Here is a 27,123-nt window from a genome sequence, read left to right as displayed (position 1 = left end):
ACCGGGCAGGCAACATACCATGTGGGACTCTCGATCCTGCTTACAAAGGATGCTATCAATTCCCCTAATTATAGAATCCCCTACAACTACCACTTGTCTTTTTGCTCCTCCCTCTTGAATGGCCTCCTGTGCCATGGTCAGCTGGCTCATCCTCCCTACAGCCCTGTTCCTCATCCACACAGGGAGCAAGTACCTCATACCTGTTGGACAAGGTCAAGAGCTGATGCTCCTCTGTTCCTGAACACAGGATCTCCCCACCTGCCTCACTTGCAGTCACACCCTGCTGACCCTGACCACTGACCGAACTTGAGGTACTTAATCTACCGGGTGTGACTGCCTCCTGATACAAAGCATCCAGGTAACTCTCCTCCTCCCAGATGTGCCGCAGCGTCTGGAGCTCGGACTCCAGCTCATCAATTCTGAGCCGGAGTTCCTCCTGCAACCAACACTTGCTACAGATGTGGCTCACAATGGGATCTGCCAGCACCCACATCATACAACTACAGCACATCACATGCCCAGCCATCTATACTTAGATAATTAATTAATTAGCTTTGCGGTGTTTTTTTTTTTCAAATTTGGAGCAGATTTCCTACCAACCAATCAGGTCACAACTTTCCTGTGATGTCACTTTTTCAGTTTTGGCTTCAGTTACTCTGTGCCCCGAAGTCACTGCTCTGGTGCTCCTCCCTCTGAGTCAGCTCCCTAGATACAAGGCCGCAAGGTAAGCTAGATTTATACTCACCGCTCCAGTGCTCCTCCTTTCAAGTCTGCTCCCAGGATTTACTCACCAATCAACTGCTTTTTCTTTAAAATCCTCTTTCAGAGGAGCGCCCCTCGCAAGTCTGGTGCACTCCTGAAGGCACTGCCTCTTCCTCTCTTTTTTGTTTGGTTTGAAGAGGAGGGAGGGATGGAAACACTACAGCAAAGTAATGTTTGGGGCTGTTCCGTTCTTTGACAGTGGGTCCTCCTCAATTCCCTCCTGAGTCGCAGTGGCTGCGGTGACTTCTCCCGGAATGCTTCAGTCATTTCTCACCAGCGCCCTCTGTTAGATGCCCTTTCTCCTGTTGAGTACAAGAGTCCTTCTCGGTTCCCTCCTGAGTAGCAGTGGCTATGATGACTTCTCCCAGAATGCTTCAGTCACTTCTCACCAGTGCCCTCTGGCATACACATACACACATACAGATGCGCGCACACACACACACACACACAAAAACATACACACACATACACACACACATGCACACACATATACACATACACACATATACACACATACACTGACACACACACACACATAAACACGCATGTACACACACACACACAGACACATACATACACACACATACAAACACACACACACATACACACGGACACACACAGACATATACATACACACACACATATAAACACAAAAACAAACACACGCACACATACACACACACATACACATTTACACACACATACACGCACATATACACACATACACACGCACACACGTTCACATGCACACACAAATACACATACACAAACACGCACAACCACACATACACAAACACATACACACACATACATACACAAACACACACAGACACATACACACACATACACAGACAAACATACAGATACACAGACACATACACAGATACACACACACATCTACAGAAACACACACATACACACACTTACACACACATTCACAACACACATAAACACCCAATTACTCATACACACACACATACAAACACACACGTACACACACACACACACACAGACACGTACATGCACACACACATGTACACACACACACAAATATTAAAACACATACACACAGATATACACACACACATACACCCGCATGCATACACATGCACACACATACACACACACACATATACACACACACATACCTACACGCATACACATACACACGTGTATACACACAGACACACATACACATAAAATACACATGCGCATACACACACACATACACATATACACACACACACATACACATAGACACACAGACACACACACAGACACACACAAATACTCACATATACATACACATACATCCACAAATACACACACATACACGTACACTCACACACACTGACACACATGCACATAAAATACACATACACACACATACACAAACACACATACACACCCACACATACACACACATGCACGTACGCGTATACGCACAAATACACAAACACACACATACACATGCACACACAGACAAACACATATACACACACACGCATACACATACACTAATACACACACACACTTACACTCATACACACACATATATACACACACACACAAGCAGACAGACATACGCACACATGCACACACATACGCGTACACGCACAAATACACATACACACACACATACACATGCACACACAAACACATACACACACACGCATACACATACACTAATACACACATACACACACACATACACTTACACTCACACACACACATATATACACACACAAGCAGACACATACACACACATGCACACACAAACATACACACACACAAACATACACACACACAAACATACACACACAGACATACACACACACATACACACACAGACATACACATGCACACACATACAGACATACACACACACACACAAAGACACACAAATACTCATACACACATGCACACATACAAACACACACATACAAACATACACAGATATATACACAGATACACACACATGCATACACACGCACACATACACACGCACACATACACACGCACACATACAAACACACACATACACATACAAACACAAACATACACACAAATGCACACACATGCATGCACACGCACACATACACACATATACACATATACAAACACACACACATAGACACACATGCATACACAGACACATACACGCACAAATACAAAGACACACATACAAACAGATATACACAGTCACATACACACATGCATACACACACACACATACACACACACATACAAACATAGACACACACATACACACACATGCACACACACATACACATACGCAGATCCACACATATGCACACATACACAGGCACACATACATACAGACATACACACACACACACACATATACACACACATACACATAAACACACACATTCACTTACATAAATACACACATACACACGCATGCAAACGCAAACATACACACATGCACACACACACAAACACATATACACACACACACGCATACACATACACTAATACACACACATACACTTACACTCATACACACACACACACATATATACACACGCCCAAGCAGACAGACATACACACACATGCACACACAAACATATACACACAAATACACACAGAGACATACACATGCACACACATACAGACATACACACACATACAGACATACACAGATACACAGACAAACAAAGACACACAAATACTCATACACACACGCACACTTGCAAACACACACATACAAACATACACACAGATATATACAAAGATACACACACATGCATATACACGCACACGTACACACACATACAAACACACACCCACACATCCAAACACAAACATACACACACACATACACACACACATACACTTACATACATACACACATAAACACACATGCAAACGCAAACAAATACACACGTACACAAACACACATACACACCCACACATACGCGTACATGCACAAGTACACATACACACACACATACACATGCACACACAGACAAACACATATACACACACACGCATACACATACACTTATACATACACATACACACACACCTACACTTACACTCATACACACACACACATATATACACACACACAAGCAGACAGACATACACACACATGCACACACAAACATATACAGACATACACACACACATACACAAACACATACACGTACACACACGCACACAAAGACACACAAATACTCATTACACACGCACACATACAAAGACACACATACACACATACAAACACAAACATACACACCGATATATACACAGATACACACACATGCATACACACGCACGCATACAAACGCACACATACAAACACACACATACACAAACATACACACAGATACACACATACACAAACACACACATATACACACACATAGACATACATGCACACACAAACATACACAGACACATACACAAATACAAACACACATACAAACAGATATACACACACACACACATGCATACACACGCACACATACACACACACACACACATACAAACATACACACACTCACACATGCACACACACATACACATATGCAGACCCACACATACACAGGCACACATACAGACATACACACACACACATATACACACACATACACATAAACACACACATACACTTACATACATACACTCACATGCAAACGCAAACATATATACACACACACACACCCACACATACACATATGCGTACATGCACAAACACACATACACACGCACATACACATACACTTATACACACACATACACATACACACACACCTACACTTACACTCATACACACACACACATATATACACACACACAAGCAGACAGACATACACACACACAGACACACACACATACACACACAGACATACACATGCACACACATACAGACATACACACACAAAGACACACAAATACTCATACACACATGCACACATACAAACACACACATACAAACATACACAGATATATACACAGATACACACACATGCATACACACGCACACATACACACGCACACATACACACGCATACATACACACGCACACATACAAACGCACACATACAAACACACATACACACACATACAAACACAAACATACATACAAATGCACACACATGCATGCACACGCACACATACACACATATACACATACATAAACACACACAGACACACATGCATACACAGACACATACACACACAAATACAAACACACACATACAAACAGATATACACAGTCACATACACACACATGCATACACACGCACACATACACACACACATACAAACATACACACACACATACACATACGCAGATCCACACATATGCACACATACACAGGCACACATACAGACATATACACACATATACACACACATACACAAACACAATTCACTTACATAAATACACACATACACACGCATGCAAACGCAAACATACACACATGCACACACACACAAACACATATACACACACACGCATACACATACACTAATACACACACATACACTTACACTCATACACACACACATATATACACACGCCCAAGCAGACAGACATACACACACAAATACACACACAAACATACACAAATACACACACAGACATACACATGCACACACATACAGACATACACACACATACAGACATACACAGATACACAGACAAACAAAGACACACAAATACTCATACACACACGCACACTTACAAACACACACATACAAACATACACACAGATATATACAAAGATACACACACATGCATATACACGCACACGTACACACACACATACAAACACGCACACACACATCCAAACACAAACATACACACACACATATACACACACATAAACACACACATACACTTACATACATACACACATGCAAACGCAAACAAATACACACGTACACAAACACACATACACACCCACACATACGCGTACATGCACAAGTACACATACACACACACATACACATGCACACACAGACAAACACATATACACACACACGCATACACATACACTTATACATACACATACACACACACCTACACTTACACTCATACACACACACATATATACACACACACACAAGCAGACAGACATACACACATGCACACACAAACATACACACACATACAGACATACACACACACATACACACACAGACATACACATACACACACATACACATACAGACACGCACACAAAGACGCACAAATACTCATCACACACGCACACATACAAAGACACACATACAAACACAAACATACACACTGATATATACACAGATACACACACATGCATACACACGCACGCATACAAACGCACACATACAAACACACACATACAAACACACACATACACAAACATACACACAGATACACACATACGCAAACACACACATATACACACACATAGACATACATGCACACACAAACATACACAGACACATACACAAATACACACACACATACAAACATACACACACACATACACACACACACACATGCACACACACATACACATATGCAGACCCACACACACGCACACATACACAGGCACACATACAGACATACACACACACACACATACACACACATACACATAAACACACACATACACTTACATACATACACTCACATGCAAACGCAAACATATATACACACACATACACATATGCGTACATGCACAAACACACATACACACGCACATACACATACACTTATACACACACATACACATACACACACACCTACACTTACACTCATACACACACACACATATATACACACACACAAGCAGACAGACATACACACACACAGACATACACACACACATACACACACAGACATACACATGCACACACATACAGACATACACACACAAAGACACACAAATACTCATACACACATGCACACATACAAACACACACAGATATATACACAGATACACACACATGCATACACACGCACACATACACGCATACATACACACGCACACATACAAACGCACACATACAAACACACATACACACACATACAAACACAAACATACATACAAATGCACACACATGCATGCACACGCACACATATACACATACACAAACACACACACATAGACACATGCATACACAGACACATACACACACAAATACAAACACACACATACAAACAGATATACACAGTCACATACACACACATGCATACACACGCACACATACACACACACATACAAACATAGACACACACACACACACACACATACACATACGCAGATCCACACATATGCACACATACACAGGCACACATACAGACATACATACACACACACACATATACAGACACATACACAAACACACAATTCACTTACATAAATACACACATACACACGCATGCAAACGCAAACATACACACATGCACACACACACAAACACATATACACACACACGCATACACATACACTAATACACACACATACACTTACACTCATACACACACACACATATATACACACGCCCAAGCAGACAGACATACACACACATGCACACACAAACATACACACACAAATACACACACAGACATACACATGCACACACATACAGACATACACACACATACAGACATACACAGATACAGAGACAAACAAAGACACACAAATACTCATACACACACGCACACTTACAAACACACATACACACACATACAAACATACACACAGATATATACAAAGATACACACACATGCATATACACGCACACGTACACACACACATACAAACACACACACACATCCAAACACAAACATACACACACACATATACACACACATAAACACACACATACACTTACATACATACACACATACACACACATGCAAACGCAAACAAATACACACGTACACACATACACACCCACACATACGCGTACATGCACAAGTACACATACACACACACATACACATGCACACACAGACAAACACATATACACACACACGCATACACATACACTTATACATACACATACACACACACCTACACTTACACTCATACACACACACACATATATACACACACACAAGCAGACATACACACACATGCACACACAAACATACACACACATACAGACGTACACACACACATACACACAGACATACACAAACACATACACACACATACACATACACACACGCACACAAAGACGCACAAATACTCATCACACACGCACACATACAAAGACACACATACACACATACAAACACAAACATACACACCGATATATACACAGATACACACACATGCATACACACGCACACATACAAACGCACACATACAAACACACACATACACAAACATACACACAGATACACACATACACAAACACACACATATACACACACATAGACATACATGCACACACAAACATACACAGACACATACACAAATACAAACACACATACAAACAGATATACACACACATGCATACACACGCACAAATACACACACATACAAACATACACACACACACATGCACACACACATACACATATGCAGACCCACACATACGCACACGTACACAGGCACACATACAGACATACACACACACACACATATACACACACATACACATAAACACACACACACTTACATACATACACTCACATGCAAACGCAAACATATATACACACACACACACCCACACATACACACACATACACATACGCGTACATGCACAAATACACATACACACGCACATACACATACACTTATACACACACATACACATACACACACACCTACACTTACACTCATACACACACACACATATATACACACACACAAGCAGACAGACATACACACACACAGACATACACACACACATACACACACAAACATACACATGCACACACATACAGACATACACACACACATACACAAACACATACACACACAGATACACACACACAAATACTCATACACACACACACACATACAAACACACACACACACACAGGTATATACAAAGATACACACACATGCATATACACGTACACACACACATACAAACACACACACATACAAACACAAACATACACACAGATATACACACATACACACACATGCATGCACACGCACACATACACACATATACACACACACTTACACAAACACACACACATATACACACACATACACAAACACACACATACACTTATATACATACACACACACACACACACATGCAAATGCAAACATATACACACACGTACACAAACACACATACGCACCCACGCATACACACACATACACATACGCGTACATGCACAAATACACATACACACGCACATACACATGCATACACAGACAAATACATATACACACACAGGCATACACATACACTTATACACACACATACACACACACCTACACTTACACTCATACACACACACACATATATACACACACACAAGCAGACAGACATACACACAGACATACACATACACACACAGACATACACATGCACACACATACAGACACACAAACACATACACACACACACACAGATACACACACGCACACAAAGACACACAAATACTCATCACACACGCACACATACAAAGACACACATACACACATACAAACACAAACATACACACCGATATATACACAGATACACACACATGCATACACACGCACACATACACACGCACACATACACACACACACATACACACGCACACATACACACGCACACATACAAACGCACACATACACAAACATATACACACATACACAAACACACATACACACACACAGACACACATGCACACACAAACATACACAGACACGTATACACAAATACAAACACACACATACAAACAGATATACACACATGCATACACACGAACACATACACACACACATACAAACATACACACACACATACACACATGCACACACACATACACAGACCCACACATATGCACACATACACAGGCACACATACAGACATACACACACACATACACATAAACGCACACATACACTTACATACATACACTCACATGCAAATGCAAACATATACACACACACACACACAAATACACACACGTACACGCACACATACACACACACATACACATGCACACACAGACAAACACATATACACACACACGCATACACATACACACACATACACTTACACTCATACACTTACACTCATACACACGCACACAAGCAGACAGACATACACACACATGCACACACAAACATACACACACACAGACATACACACAGACATACACATGCACACACATACAGACATACACACACATACACAAACACATACACACACAAATACTCATACACACACGCACACATACAAACACACACTTACACATACAAACACAAACATACACACATATATACACAGATACACACACATGCATACACACGCACACATACACGCACACATACACACACACATACAAACGCACACATACAAACACACACATACAAACACAAACATACACACAGATACACACACATACACACACATACACACATGCATACACACACACACATACACAAACACACACATACACACACATACACTTACACACATACACGTACACACCGACACACATGCACACACAAACATACACAGACACATACACACACATAAATACAAACACACACATACAAACAGATATACACACACATGCACATACACACACACACACTCACACATAAGCACATATACACACACATACACATCAACACACACATATACGCACACAGACACACATACACACTCACATACACACACATACACATACACACATGCACATACACACACACACATACATATACACATACACACACTTTCACATACACACACACGCATACGCATACTCACACACATACACACACATACATGCTTACAGACACACTCACACAAACACATATACATACACGCACACACATACACATACACACACACACATAAACATGCACACACACAGACAAACACATATACACACACACATACACTTACACTCACACACACATATATACACACACACAGACAGACGTACACACACATGCACACACAAACATATACACACACACACAGACATACACACACACACAGACATACACAGGCACATGCACACTCATACACACACACATACACACACACACAAACACATACACACACTTTCACATACACACGCATACGCATACTCACACACATACACACACACATACATACACACACATACATGCTTACAGACACACAAACACACATACACACACACACACATACACACACATACACACACATACACGCACACAACTACACATACACATACACACACACATACACATGCATACACACAGACAAACACATATATACACATACACTTACACTCATACACACACACACATATATACACACACACAAACAGACAGACGTACACACGCATGCACACACAAACATACACACACACAGACATACACAGGCACACATGCACACACATACCGACATACACACACATACACATGCTCACACACAAACACATATACACACACACACATACACTAATACACATATACACACACACGCATACACTTACACTCATACACACACACATATATACACACACAGACAGATGTACACACACATGCACACAAACATACACACACACAGACATACACACATACACACACAGACATACACAGGCACACATGCACACACATACCGACATACACACACATATACACACACATACACATACACACACAGATATACACACACATAAACACACAAATACTCATACACACACGTGCACACATAAAACACACACATACACACAAACATACAAACACAAACATACACACAGATATATGCACACAAATACACACACATGCATACACACGCATACATACACAAACATACACACACACAAACACACACACACATACACACACACATACATGCACACACGCACACACAGGCGCACCCACACATAGATGCATACACACACACACACACACACATTCAAACACACGTACACATACACACACAGACATACACACACACCTACACACATACACACATACATGCTTACACATACGCTCACACATACACATAAACACACATACACACACATAGACTTACTCTCTCACACACACACACACACACAGGCACACCCACACATAGACGCATACATACACACACACATACACACACTTTGAAACACACGTACGCACACACTCACATACACAGACAAACATACTCATATACACACATGCACAAATACACATGAATACATACACACAAGCACACTCACAAACACATACATACACACATACACACGCACATACACACACACGCACATATATACATACACACAAGCACACTCACAAACACATACATACACACACACACACCTACACACAAACACACATACACACACATACATGCTTACACATACACATACACATAAACACACACACACACACACACACACACACATACACTTACTCATACACACACACACACACACACACACAGGCACACCCACACATAGACGCATACATGCACACACATTCAAACATACGTACAGACACACACATCCACAAACATACACATATATATGCACACACACACATGCACACATACACACACACACACACTTACTCATACACACACACACACAGCCACACCCACACATAGACGCATACATACACACACACATTCAAACAGACGTACACACACACATACACACACAGACACATACACACACACACATACACACACAGACACACACATACACACATATACACACATACACGCTTGCACATACACTCACACATATACATAAACACACACACACACACACACTTATACACACACACACACACAGGCACACCCACACATGGACGCATACATACACACACATGCACACACATTCAAACACACGTACACACATACACAGACAAACATACATATATACACACATACACATATACACATACATACACACAAGCACACTCACAAACACATAAATACACATACCGACATACACACACACATGCACACACATTCAAACACACGTACACACATACACAGACAAACATACATACACATATACACATACATACACACAAGCACATAAATACACACACACATACACACACACGCACATACACGCACACACACATACACACGCACACATGCACACCCACATACACACACACACATGCACATACACGCACACACACACATACACACACACACATGCACACCCACAAACACACACATGCACACACACATACACACAAACACGTACACACACACACACGCATACTCACATACATGCACACACACACACACGTACACACACACACACACATATACACACACACATCCACACACATGTACACACATACACACACATACACTTACACAAACATACACACACTCACTTACACATACACACACATACACACAGACACACATACATATACACACACATGTACACATATACACTTACACAAACATACACATACACACACTCACTTACACATACACACACACAGACACACATACATATACACACACACATACAATTACACACACATACATACATACACTTACACACACATACACACACAAATACACGTAGACACACACACATACACAGACATACACACACTCATACACACACATACACATACACACACACACACTCGTACACATACACACACTCACAGACATATACACACACAAACATTCACACACCCATACACACACACATACATATACACACATAGACCCATACACACACAGCCACACAACAAACATACATACACATACCCACACACACATACACACACACATACACACATGCACATACCCACACATCCACACATACACACACGTACACATACACACACATACCCATACATACACACACATACACACACACACCCACACGTACACACACATACACACACACCCATACATACACACACACACCCACACATACACACACACACCCGCACATACACATACACACACACACCCACACATACACATACACATACACCCACACATACACATACACACGCACACATGCACACCCACATACACACACACACGCACATACACGCACACACACACATACACACACACACATGCACACCCACAAACACACACATGCACACACACATACACACAAACACGTACACGCACACACACATACGCATACTCACACATACATGCACACACACACACATACACACACACATACACACATATACACACACACATCCACACACATCCACACACATGTACACACATACACATACACTTACACAAACATACACACACTCACTTACACACACACACACACACAGACACATACATATACACACACATGTACACACATACACTTACACAAACATACACATACACACACACTCACTTACACATACACACACACAGACACACATACATATACACATACACATACAATTACCCACACACACATACATACATACACTTACACACACATACACACACAAATACACGTAGACACACACACATACACAGACATACACACACTCATACACACACATACACATACACACACACACACTCGTACACATACACACACTCACAGACATATACACACACAAAAATTCACACACCCATACACACACACATACATACACACACATAGACCCATACACACACAGCCACACAACAAACATACATACACATACCCACACACACATACCCACACACACATACACACATGCACATACCCACACATCCACACATACACACACGTACACATACACACACACACACATACCCATACATACACACACATACACACACACACCCACACGTACACACACGTACACATACACACACATACACATACACACACACCCACACATACACACACACACACCCACACATACACACACACACACCCACACATACACACAAACACCCACACATACACATACACACACACACCCACACATACACATACACACACACCCACACATACACATACACCCACACATACACATACACACCCACACATACACACACACACACCCACACATACACACACACATACATATATACACACATACACACACACAGACACTTACACATATACACACACATACATATATACACACATACACACACAAACACGCACATACACTCATGCACACAAACACACACCCACACATACACACACACACAACCACACACACACAACCACACACACATACACACACATCTCAGATGTAACAAAAGTTAGAGTCCAATTAAAAGTTTAAAGAATTGATATGATTAAGTAATTTGCTTGTCCTTGAGATGTACTTTGGTCTTTCATTTCAGACATTTTTCAGGATGGTAGGAACCAACAGGAGAAGGGCGTCATTCTGTTCTCCACTGGGGGTTTTGAGTGTCTGTCTGGAGTATCTGACTGGTTAGTAGTTCCCGTTGTCTTGACAGAATCACAGTTGTTTAAAGTCCAACACTTTGCATTTTTATTGCCTTCTTTTCAAGATTCCCTTTGTGAGTGGACCTCGACAGCCCCTCCCCGCCAAGGTGTGAAATTCCATGTCGGATCAGGTCTGCAGTACAATCCACGTAGGAACCTTCCGGGGAAGTGATCAGTTTACAATGCCGGGCACCGAGGCCGGGGTTCTCCGGTGGTCGGGAGAATTGGCGGGCGGGTCCGGGAGCGGCCAGGGAGCTGACCATTGCCCGCAATCGGCCAGCCAGCGTGAAACGCGCACTGCAGCGCTCAGCACTGCCACGGTGGGGGCGGGAGGAGGGTGAGCACAGAAGTTCACACGGGCGCGAGCAGTAAAAGCTTCTTAAAATAAAATGTAAAGATATTTAAATTATTGAAAAAGTCCCTTCGTTACTCTGTCACATGAGCAGAGACATGTTTAACATGAGTGTTAAAGGGTTCTATTTTTAATCACTGGCCGAAACCTCATCCTGCCCGTGGATGAGGCTTCACCAAAAATGCAAAGGCTGCTTGGGCACTTCACCCTCCTGCCGACCGAACAGTTGGACAGTCAGCAAAAAATTTGAATCGTTTAGTTCATTAAGGGCCTTAATAGGGTTAGGGTTAGGCCGCTTAATTGTCGGCAAACATGCTACCAACTCCCGCGCACGCCCGCCGGCGAAAATATCGCGCGGGAGGCACAGTGACTTCTGTACACTTGCCTGACGCCATCGCTCGGGTTGGGCACACGTCCGCCCGGCGAGCAGAATATTCTGCCCCAGGTGACTGGTGGCAGCCATCTTTGGTCACTGTCCTTTCTTGTATTTTTTTTTAAAAACAGGCCCTCTTTAGACAATACAACATGTTTTTGGTTAGCTGGTGATCTCAATCACTCACAATTTCCTGTCGTGCTGACCATATGTAATTTTTTTTAACAGGCAAGGAATGAATTTCCGTACGGATAATGAAATAAAATGAAATTTACAAGGGGTACAAGGTGGGATTTCAGCCAGGAAAACATGTTTGCACGTTTACAGCATTCATTATGTGAAATGGGAGCTCTCCACACGTTTTCAGGAGGGCACAAAGCAAACGAATATCAAGCAATGGGAAAGGATAAAAGTATAAATAAACAAGGATAAGAAGGTGGCAAAAGCAAACAGTTAAAGATGAAGGTCATAATGAGATTCATGAATGGGGATGGGAAAGGTGAACTGAAGGAGCAATCGTTGATGGTGGAGCTGAGGAAAGCACAACTAGAAGTAGAATAGCCTTAGAGATGCGGACAGTGCACAGAGGCAAATAGCACTGGAGGAGATTGTGGGTGTAGGGGGAGGGGAGATTGTGGGGTGCCGGGGGAGGGGGTATCGTGGCTGTAGGGGGGAGGGGAGATTGTGGGTGTAGGGTGGGGGAGGGGAGACTGTGCAGGTGTCGAGGGAAGGGAGATTGTGGGGTGTAGGGGGGAGGGGAGATTGTGGGTGTAGGGTGGGGGAGGGGAGACTGTGCAGGTGTCGAGGGAGGGGAGATTGTGGGTGTAGGGGGGAGGGGAGATTGTGGGATGTTGGGGGAGGGGAGATTGTGGGCGTAGCGGGGGGGAAGAGATAGCGGGTGTCGGGGAAAGGGAAGATTGTGGATGTCGGGGGACTGGAGATTTTGGATAAGGGGGGACGGGAGATTGTGTGTATCGTTGGAGTGGAGACTGTGGGTGTTGGGGTTTGGGGAGATTGTGGGTGTTGGGGGTTGGGGAGATTGTGCCTGTCGAATGGAGAGGAGATTGCAGGTGTAGGGAGGCGTGGAGATTGTGGGCGTTGGGGGAGGGAGACTGTGGGTTTTGGGGGAGGGGAGTTTGTGGTGTCGAGGGGAGGGGAGACTGGGTTTTGGGGGAGGGGAGTTTGTGGTGTCGAGGGGAGGGGAGATTATGGGTGTAGGTCGGAGAGGAGATTGTGGGATTAAGGGGAAGGGGAGATTGTGGGTGTCTGGGAGGGGAGATTGTGGGTTTAAGGGGGAGGGGAGATTGTGGGTTTAAGGGGGAGGGGAGATTGTGGGTTTAAGGAGGAGGGGAGATTGTGGGTGTAGGTCGGAGGGGAGATTGTGGGTTTAAGGGGGAGGGGAGACTGTGGGTGTAGGTCGGAGGGGAGATTGTGGGTGTTGGGGGAGATGAGACTGTGGGTTTTGGGGGAGGGGAGTTTGTGGTGTCGAGGGGAGAGGAGACTGTGGGTTTTGGGGGAGGGGAGTTTGTGGTGTCGAGGGGAGGGGAGATTATGGGTGTAGGTCAGAGGGGAGATTGTGGGATTAAGGGGAAGGGGAGATTGTGGGTTTAAGGGGAAGGGGAGATTGTGGGTGTTAGGGGAGGGGAGATTGTGGCTGTTGGGGGAGGGGAGATTGTGGGTGTCTGGGGAAAGGGGAAGCTCTGGGTACAGGGGGAAGAGGAGATTGTGGAGAGAGAAGACTGTGGGTGCCGGGGGAGGGGAGATTGTGGGTGTCAGGAAAGAGGAGATTGTGGATGCGGCGGTTGGGGGGGGGAGATTGTGGGTGTCATGAGAGGATAGTATGTGGGTGTAAGAGGGAAGGGATATTGTGGGTGCTGGGGAAAGGGGAGATTGTGGGTGTTGTTGGAGTGGAGAGTGTGGGTACAGGTAGGAGGGGAGACTGTGGGTGTCGGGGATTGGAGAGATTGTGGGTGTCGGGGGGAGATTGTGGGTGTCGGGGAAAGGGGAGATTGTGAGTGTAGTGGGGAGGTTAGATTGTGGGTGTTGTTGGAGTGGAGAGTGTAGGTGCAGGTAGGAGGGGAGATTGGGGGTTGGGGAGATTGTGGGTGTCGGATGGAGGGGAGATTGTGGGAGTTGGGGGGAGGGAAGTTTGTGGTGTCGAGGTGAGGGGAGATTGTGGGTTTAAGGGGGAGGGGAGATTGTGGGTTTAAGGGGGAGGGGAGATTGTGGGTTTAAGGGGAAGGGGAGATTGTGGGTGTAGGTCGGAGGGGAGATTGTGGGTGTCTGGGGAGGGAAGATTATGGATATCTGGGGAAAGGGGATGCTCTGGGTGCAGGGCGAAGAGGAGATTGTGGGGAAGGAAGACTGTGGGTGCCGGGGGAGGGGAGATTGTGGGTCTCGGGGGGAGGGGGGAATGTGTGCGTAGGGGAGATTGTGGGTGTTGGGGGGAGGGGGGATTGTGCATGTAGGGAGTAGGGGAGATTGTATGCGTTGAGTGAGGGGAGATTATGATAATGGGGGGTGGGTTAATTGTGGGTGTAGTGGGGAGGTGAGATTGTGGGAGTAGTGGGAATTACAATATTTACAATATTCATTTCATGTCAAACATACAGCCCGGGGGGGGATTTTACACAGGTTCCAGCCCCTCATTGTACTACAGTGCGAGGGCCTTAAACTGTGGCCTTACCCATTGAGGTTTTGCGGCTGCTGCCCCAAGCTTTAGTGCGTCCCTCAGCACATAGTCCTAGGCTTTGGAATGTGCCAGTCTGCAACACTCAGTCAGGGACAACTCTTTGTACCGAAAAGCCAATAAGTCTCAGGCGGATCGAGGAGCATCTTTCACTGAGCCCTCATGCAGCAGTTCATATTCATCCACCTGAATGAGCAAAAGAGGCATGGGTCTAATGTCTCATCGACAGTGCAGCACCACCCCACCCCACCAACCCTCCTCCCATCCCCCCGCCCTGGTACTGCACTTCAGTGTCAGCCTAGTTTTCGTGCTGGAGGCTAAGACTGGGACATGACCTCATGGCCTGGCTCAGAGAGGTGAAAGTGCTATCACTGGGAAATGGTTAACACGGAGGGGCAAACTGAGCTCAGGGTCATGTGCCACTTAATCAGTGAGTAACTTGATGCATAACGGAGTTCACAGCACCTTCAAAACAGCCAAACAAGCTGGCACCACTCATGCCATGGATCAGTTGGCAGGTGAGGCATTTGAGATTTTGCCACAGCTATTTGTAACGCGAGGAACTATTTGCTTAAAGCAAGGCTTTGATAAGCTGTATACAATGGCTTAGATTTTACAGGAGTGTCAGGATTACTTCTACAGAGCTTTGATAATCACAAGATTATGTTTCAGCAACTTCTAGCATGCAATGTGATGAGATGTTCTGCTTTAGTTCAGCTTGCAAAATGCAGATGTGAAAATGGGCTAGTCCTGCCCGGCAGCCCCATATCGTTATCACAGGATGTTACCTGTTTTATATCAATGGGAATCTTATCTGTGGCAGTGCCTACCTGAAAGGCATCCAACATCACAAAGGGAGGCAGTGCAACTGAACGCACTGAAAGGGCCAAATGAGAAATGGATTTCGACAATTCACCGCAGCCTTTTTCCACATCTCAATCTGTCACCCATTTTAAGAAGCCGCAGGCTCCTTTATGGAACCCCACACACACCACTGCCCATCCCCCCTCACCTTCCAAACATTGGTGGGAATCCTGGTAGACAGGCTCCCCGTGTGAAAATTTACAACCCATTCCTGGGGTCTGGCACATGGGTGTGAAGCACCTCTTTATTCTGCCTGAAGAACGGCTGGTGGTGAAGGATTAAACCCTCTACACACCAACCAAAAACTCGCAACATCTCCCTTTCAACAATATGAACATCAGAATAGGGGGAGGCCATGCAGCTCCTCAAGCGTATCCCGCCTGCAGTTCATTAAGATTGTGGCTGATCTGTATCTTAGCTTCATTTTCCTGGCTTAATTCCACAGCCCTCAATAACCTTACCAAACAAAAATCTATCAATCTCTGTTTTGCTGTTTTTAATTGCCCCTCAGAAGATTTAGAGGTGAGAAAATATATGGAAATTCAAGTGCTCCACATCCACAGGTTCCCCTTTATCCATGTTGGATGTTACTTCCTCAAAGAACTCTATTAAACTAAGTTCTAGTTTGCACTACCCTTTGTGTGAAGAAGAGTTTCCTGACATCACCCCTGAATGGCCTAGCTCGAATTTTAAGCTGTGCCCCCATGTTCTGGACTCCCCCCAGCCGCAGAGGAAAGTTTCTTTCTATCAACTCTGTCATCTTATTTCACCATCTTAAACACCTTAATAAAACACCCCTTAATCTTCTATACTTAAGGGAATACAAACATAATCTATACAGCCTTTCCTCATAATTCAACCCCCGTAGCCCAATCTATCACCTTCAACCGCATCATAACCCTTCATAGTCTTGAAGACACCTTAACATTCTGGACTCCAGTGAAACAGGTCAGAGGCTGGGAATTCTGCAGCGAGTAACTCACCTCCTGACTCCCCAAAGCCTGTCCACCATCTACAAGGCCCAAGTCAGGATTGTGATGGAATACTCCCCACTTGCCTGGATGAGTCCAGCTCCCACAACACTCAAGCAACTTGACATCATCCAGGACAAAGCAGCCCACTTGATTGGCACCCCATCCACTAACATTCACTCCCTCCATTACCGACGCACAGTAGCAGCAGTTTGTACCACCTACAAGATGCACTGCAGGAACTTACCAAGGCTCCTTAGACAGCACCTTCCAAACCCACGACCACTACCATCTAGAAGGACAAGGGCAGCAGACACATGGGAACACCACCACCTGGAAGTCCCCCTCCAAGTCACTCACATCCTGACTTGGAAATATATCACCGTTCCCTCATTGTCGCTGGGTCAAAATCCCTCCCTTACAGCACTGTGGGTGTACCTACACCACATGGGACTGCAGTGGTTCAAGAAGGCAGCTCACCACCATCTTCTCAAGGGGCAACTAGGGATGGGCAATAAATGCTGGCCTAGCCAGCGACACCCACATCCCGTGAATAAATAAAATAAATAAAGTCTTACATTCTCACCCATGAGGTTCTTCACTGTCAGAGGTGGGAGAAGTGAGCTTTGCACCTAGTCTGGTGTCCAGCCTCTGACCATACAAATTTTCCAGGCTGATCAGTGTAGAACAGTGATACTGGTGGGTGAAGGAGGGCACAGGAGGCGAGGGGAGTGGTGGTGAGAACAGCGGCAAATGCAGAGTCTGTCAGTGGCAACTAAAGTCAATTAGTAAAGTGTGCATCTGTGCTTTGTCGGATAGTGGTGGGAGGTGAGGAAGCACAGGCCAATGAGTGCTGGGGCTACAGACTTGTGGGGCTGAGTAGAGCGTGAGTGAGGTCTCAGTGCAATTCCAACCTTAGCAGTTCTGCATGACCGGATCATTAATTTTTTTGTCTGCCCTTACAGCCAGGTCCTGGGCTCTATACTCCTCACTTATGCCTGTTCTGCCCACCCTGCCGGACAAATAGGGGACCTCTTCTCCCACCCAGGCTCTGGCTCACCACCTCCACTGTTACCTCTGGAGTAGCTTCCGAAAGTCGGGATGGCCTTTCCCACTCCAGCCATTTCCCAATGAATAGCTCCAATTCAGATGAGGGCTCTCAAAGGGGTCCGCCCCTGTAAGAGGTGCAGGCTGCGTCGCCAATGCTCAATCTTTTTTGCTCCACCTCTGTCAGTGAACAGCCAATAAGCAGCACAAACAACGCTGGAATCTCACCAATCCCAATCAAACGAGGCGCCCGCACTCCATTTTTGCATGCACTTCTCGCTAATGTCATATGTAAAGCACATTCCAGTCAGGCCTCCAGAAAACACGATTTGAATTTCTCCCACTTTCACTCTTTCTAGCTGAGCCTCAGCTCAGCCAGGTCCTTGGGATTAGGGCGACGCAAAACAGAAGCAATGGCCCAGAGCTTGCTCAGAAAACGAGGGCATTTGAACGATGCACGACGTCATTAATGTGCAAAGCACTCAGCAATTCATGGTGTAAGCTTTTCAAAAAGCAACATGTCACAAGTTCCATGAAGTCCCTGCATTTGCGTATTAATTTACCATTAAAACTGCCTCAGAAATGTAATTCCAGTAACTAACAGTGTGAGTGCCCTTGAATGACTGCCACTAAAAGTGAACAACGAAAAGTATGAGGTCTCATTCCTTCGGGTTGTGAATCATTGTTGGAGGTTTTAAAAATTGCCAAATTTTTAAAAATGCCTCCTTCATTTTCGTTCTTTATCCTTTTCCCCTCTCTATTAATGCAATCTTTCATTCCCTCTCTATTTCTCTTTCTGAACCTGATTTGACTCGAAATCACTCGGTATCCTTCTCTGTCATTCCTCTGTGTTTTTTTGCAGTTGTTAAGCCTCACTGGTTAACAAGGTTCACTGCCGGTCCTGTAGTTCATAAAGCTTCCAGATGTCCTATTGCCCTCCACACACCACTGTTAGCTCACACCTCCAGTAACTTAGTGGGAAAAATATATTTTGAGTGCAAACATGCAAGAACAAGTTAAACTAGTAGGACTCAGAATCACAGAATCTTTACAGTGCAGAAGGAGTCCAACCTGCCCATCAAGCCTGCACTGGCTCTCTAAAAGAGCATTCCTCCCAGTCTCACTCCCCTGCCTTATCCCTGTAACCTTGTACATTCTCTCTTTTCAGATAGCAATCCAATTCCCTTTTCAATACCTCGATCGAACCTGCCTCCATCACCCTTTCAGGAAGTTTGTTCCAGATTCCAACCACCCTCTGGGTGAAAACATTTTTCCTCACATCACTTTTACACCTTTTGCCAATTATTTTGAACCTGTGCCCTCTAGTTCTTGATGTTCCCTTGAGTGGGAACAGTTTCTCACTATTTACCCTGTACCCAATTGGGTGACGCTTGACTGCCAGCCAAACAGCCTTGTTTTCCCATTTTCAATATTTTTATATCTGGTAAAGAGAGATCTTCAAAGCAATTTACAAAAAAAAAGCCATCTTTTTTAATGCCCCGATGATATTTCTCCCAGGGTTGCACACAGTAGTGTCCCGGAGATTGACCTTCAAATCCTGGATACTCCGGGCCAATCCTGGAGGGTTGGCAACCCCACCCGAACATCTGAACATCATTTTTGCTTTCAAGTGTACTCAATGCCCACAGTTACAACTTGATATCAAGAGCTCTGATTTGGAATTAATTTAAGATCCGCGCGCTCAAAACTATCCAGTGTGCTCATAGCCATTGAAGGCACTCAGCAATCTGCATTGAAAAATACAAGGAAATTGATTACTGAAATAATATCTGAATTTATTCAGTTTTTCATTTTGTCCAAAAAAATCATTCCACAATACAGTACATGCTTGAGAGCACCACCTGATCCCAGTGTTCCTTAGTTCATTTTAATCTCAGGGTCTATACTTTCCACCCTCTACCTCCCTCCCCCACCACCAACAATATTGTATAATATTTATAATAACAACTGCCCTGCCCCAGGTTTCAGGGCCTAAACTCTCCCACCCCCTTCCCCCTCCCACCAACAACATCAGGGTCTAAAGTCTCCCCTCCAGAATCAACTCCCTCCCTCCAGCCTCCAAACTCGCTACCACCCCTCCCACCAGTCACCAGGCCTCAAGACTCGACGAGCTCTCTCGAAAAGCCCACCACTCCCGCTAGACCTCTCGACAACATCACAGCCACCCACCACCACCCCCCCCACCACCCCGTCCTCAACTCCCCCAACACTTGCCTCATTGCTACAGTCCACACCGCTCCCGCACCAGCTCCAAATCTGTGCCAGGGGCAGCTGGAAAATGTCACCTCCAGTTTCCAGCCAGCCCTGTGAACAGAGGTCTCCAGGGGGAGGGGGGAGAAAGAGGGGAGGGGCGAAGGAGGGAAGGAAGGGAGGGGGACGGGGGAAGGAGGGGTGAGGGGGAGGGAGTGCGGCAAAGAGGGGAGGCGAGGAGAGAAGAGGGGGAGGAAGGAAGAGGGGAGGAAGGAAGAGGGGAGGGGAAAGGGAGGGGAAGAGGAGGGGAGCGGATGGGAGAGAGGGGATGGGATGGGGGAGAAAGAGAGGAGGGGTAAGTGGGGAGGAGAGGGGGAAAGAGGACAGGGGAAGAGGGGAGGGGAGAGGGGATGGTGTAGGGGAAAGAGGGGAGGAGGAGAGGGGAGGAGGGGAGAAGACGGCAGTGGAGGGGAAAGAGGGAAGGGGAGGTGGAGGAGGAAAGGGGGACAGGAGGGGGAAAGGGGGAGGGGAAAGAGGGGAGGGGGAACAAGGGGAGGGCGGAAAGCAGGGAGGCAGAAAGAGGAGATGGGGAGGGGGAAAGTGGGGTGGGGATAGGGGGAGGGGGACGTGGGGGAAAGAGGGAAGGAGGGAAAGAGTGGGGCTACCGAGGCTTCAGAGCTGCCGGCTAGTTAGGTGAGGTTGGCAAGATGGCACCGACAGTCCCTCTGCCAGTAAGCATAGGCTCGGGAAGCCCCATTCTCTCCCATTTTCAGGGAGCCAAAACCCGTGGGTAAATCTAGCCCCATATGAAACAAAGCAGCTCAGCTGACTGGCAGGATCAGCAATTTCTTTCTGCTGGCTCAGGTCTAATACTCACTGAACTGAAACGTCTGTCGACTGAGCAAAAGAGCAAGTGCCTGCAGGGATTATTCTCATCATCGACCTGTAGAGCTACGTGACCAGCTTTTAACCCCTTCATTGCCTAGGGCCACGCAAGATGCTTCTGTGCACCTGCCCTTGACAGAAAACTGCAGACAACAAAACTTCCTTCACACAAACAACAACTTGCATTGGTATAGCGCCGTTCATGCAGTGAGTCATCCCTGGAGCAATGCATTGCAATATAAGACAAAATTTTATCACTGACCAGATGAGAGAATATTTGAGCTGGTGACCCAATGCTTTGTCAAAGTGGTAGGTTTACCACAGTGTCTTGAAGTAGGACAGAAAGAAAAAGAAAGGGCTACATTTTTGTAGCACCTTCCACCACCCCAGGACATCCCAAACAACTTTACAGGAAAATAGAGTGCTTTTGAATTGTGGTCACTGTTATACTGTAGGAGAGAGAGATGGAAAGAGGAGGGGGATAGAGAGAGAGAGGGATAGAGAGGTGAAAGGGTTCAGGGGGGCAATTCCAGACCTTCGGATCTAGTGTTATAATTGGATGGGAGGATTGTGCAGATTGACTAGCCCCACTACTCTGCACGTCACACCACTAGTGTAAAGTTTAATTCACTCACCAAAATGGTCAATTATTTACCTTCATCACAGTTAGACCCAGAATAAAAGAGACTTTAACCAGGCTCATTTCAACTCAGAATGATTGATTTATTAGAAAACAAGTCTCTTTTTAACAAGTTGCAAGAACTGATTAACACACCATTGTAATCTGGAAGAATAATTATCTATGTCTTCTTAAAAATTTCTCAGTTAACACAGACAGACAGACACACACACACAGACAAACAAAGGGCACAAAAGTAGTCTCTGCAGGGATGGGCAGTTAGAAAAAAAATTATCAGAAAAGGATAAAGTTCACAGAATTTGATGCAGTTGATCTGGAGCTCCCTCATGAGAAGATGGGTCGCTGGTCCCAGTAAATGTCTGGAGGTTCTCACCAATGGGGCGTTGGCATGGAGGAATATATAGAGATGGATCAATTCTTTATAACACAGCTTTGCAGGTTTCCAAATGCAGACAAGTTACACTCTAATGAGGATTCTCTGGCTACAGGTTGATAACTACACACAGAATTACAGGCAGGGAGAGAGAGTCAGTTAGGGTAGACTTCCTTCTCAGCTTATTCCCCAAGGGAGAACCGAGATCAAAACAACACATTCAAAAGCTTAAAGCTTGCCTCTGTCATGTGGTTTCCAATAATTCACCAGCCTTTGCCTTTTTTTCTGTTTTCTTTAAAGTAACTGCAGTTCAAAACGTACAAACAAACAAACAGCTCTCCCCCCTCAAGTACGATGCTGCTCAGATGATTTCTTGGCAAAGGCATTGTTGCTCCCCGGCCAAAGGTGAACTTATGACTTTTCTGTAAAATAAAAATCAAGTGTCCAAATAATGCATTGCTTTCCAATCTTTGAAAGAAAAACCCAATTTGTGAAGACATGGGCCAGAATCTTTCGCTCATTGGGAAGGCGCATGCCCGGCCTGAATGAGTGTAAAATGACGCGCGACGGCGTCGGGCAAGCATCCCCGATGTCATCGCGCACTGGCACGATATTTTGGTCAGCGGGCGGGCATGGGAGTTGGTAGTGCGCCCGCCAACAATTAAAACTCCCATTAAGGCCAATAAAGCAAGAACTGAGTATGATTTCTCGCTGCCCGTCCAACCTTACGGTTGGGGGAGTGGGGGGGAGGCCGGGCGAAAAGGCCAAAGCGGCCTTCGGATTTATTTTGCAAAACCTCGTCCACGGGCGGGATGAGGGTTCCATCAGTCATTAAAAAAAATAAAACATTTTCAAACTAGTTTCTAACATGTCCCTGCTCATGTGGCAGAGTCACAAGTGGGGACATGTTTTAGAACATTTTAAAAGTCTTCATTGTTAATTTGCAAAAGTCTCCAGAGGACCATTCCCCCGCGTGCACCTGAGCACATGAGTGAAGTTCCCCGTTCGCCCTCCTACCCCCACACGGGCACCGCTTAATCTTCCCGCCAGCGTGAAATCGTAGCCCGATTGCGGGCGGCAGTCAGCTTCCGGAACACTCCCGCTTGCCCCTGCCGAGCCCGTCTGATGAGGGCAAAATCCTGCCCTTGGTTTTCCCAATACTTGACGGTCAATAGTATGGCCAACAACGGTGGGGGCAAGGGAAATCTGAGGTGCATGAGGAGGCAGAATTGGACCGATACAATGATATTGGGGGGTTGTACGGGAGAAGGATGTTTCAGAGAAGTGGGGGGGGGGGGGGGGAACAAAAGGGCACAGAGACAAGGTTGAGAATTCAAAATGCCAATGCAGGTCAGCGATGGAGGAATGGCACAACTTGTTAGGGAATGGGGAGCAGTTCGGGATCAGCTCAGGT

At 45.0% G+C, this 27,123-nt stretch overlaps 1 long non-coding RNA gene across 1 annotated transcript; it reads left to right on the top strand.

The window, feature by feature from the left end:
• Positions 1 to 642: 642 nt before the first annotated feature.
• On the top strand, positions 643 to 26,149 carry LOC121284784. Its single transcript, XR_005944543.1, has 3 exons — positions 643 to 724; positions 15,199 to 15,289; positions 26,010 to 26,149. It is a non-coding gene; the product is annotated as an uncharacterized LOC121284784 (long non-coding RNA).
• The last annotated feature ends 974 nt before the right edge of the window (positions 26,150 to 27,123 follow it).

The sequence above is a fragment of the Carcharodon carcharias genome, chromosome 12 (genome assembly GCF_017639515.1).
Source record: "Carcharodon carcharias isolate sCarCar2 chromosome 12, sCarCar2.pri, whole genome shotgun sequence".
In the NCBI taxonomy this organism is placed as follows: Eukaryota; Metazoa; Chordata; class Chondrichthyes; order Lamniformes; family Lamnidae; genus Carcharodon; species Carcharodon carcharias.
Note: the sequence above shows the minus strand (reverse complement) of the source record. Positions and strands in the feature narration are given on the sequence as shown.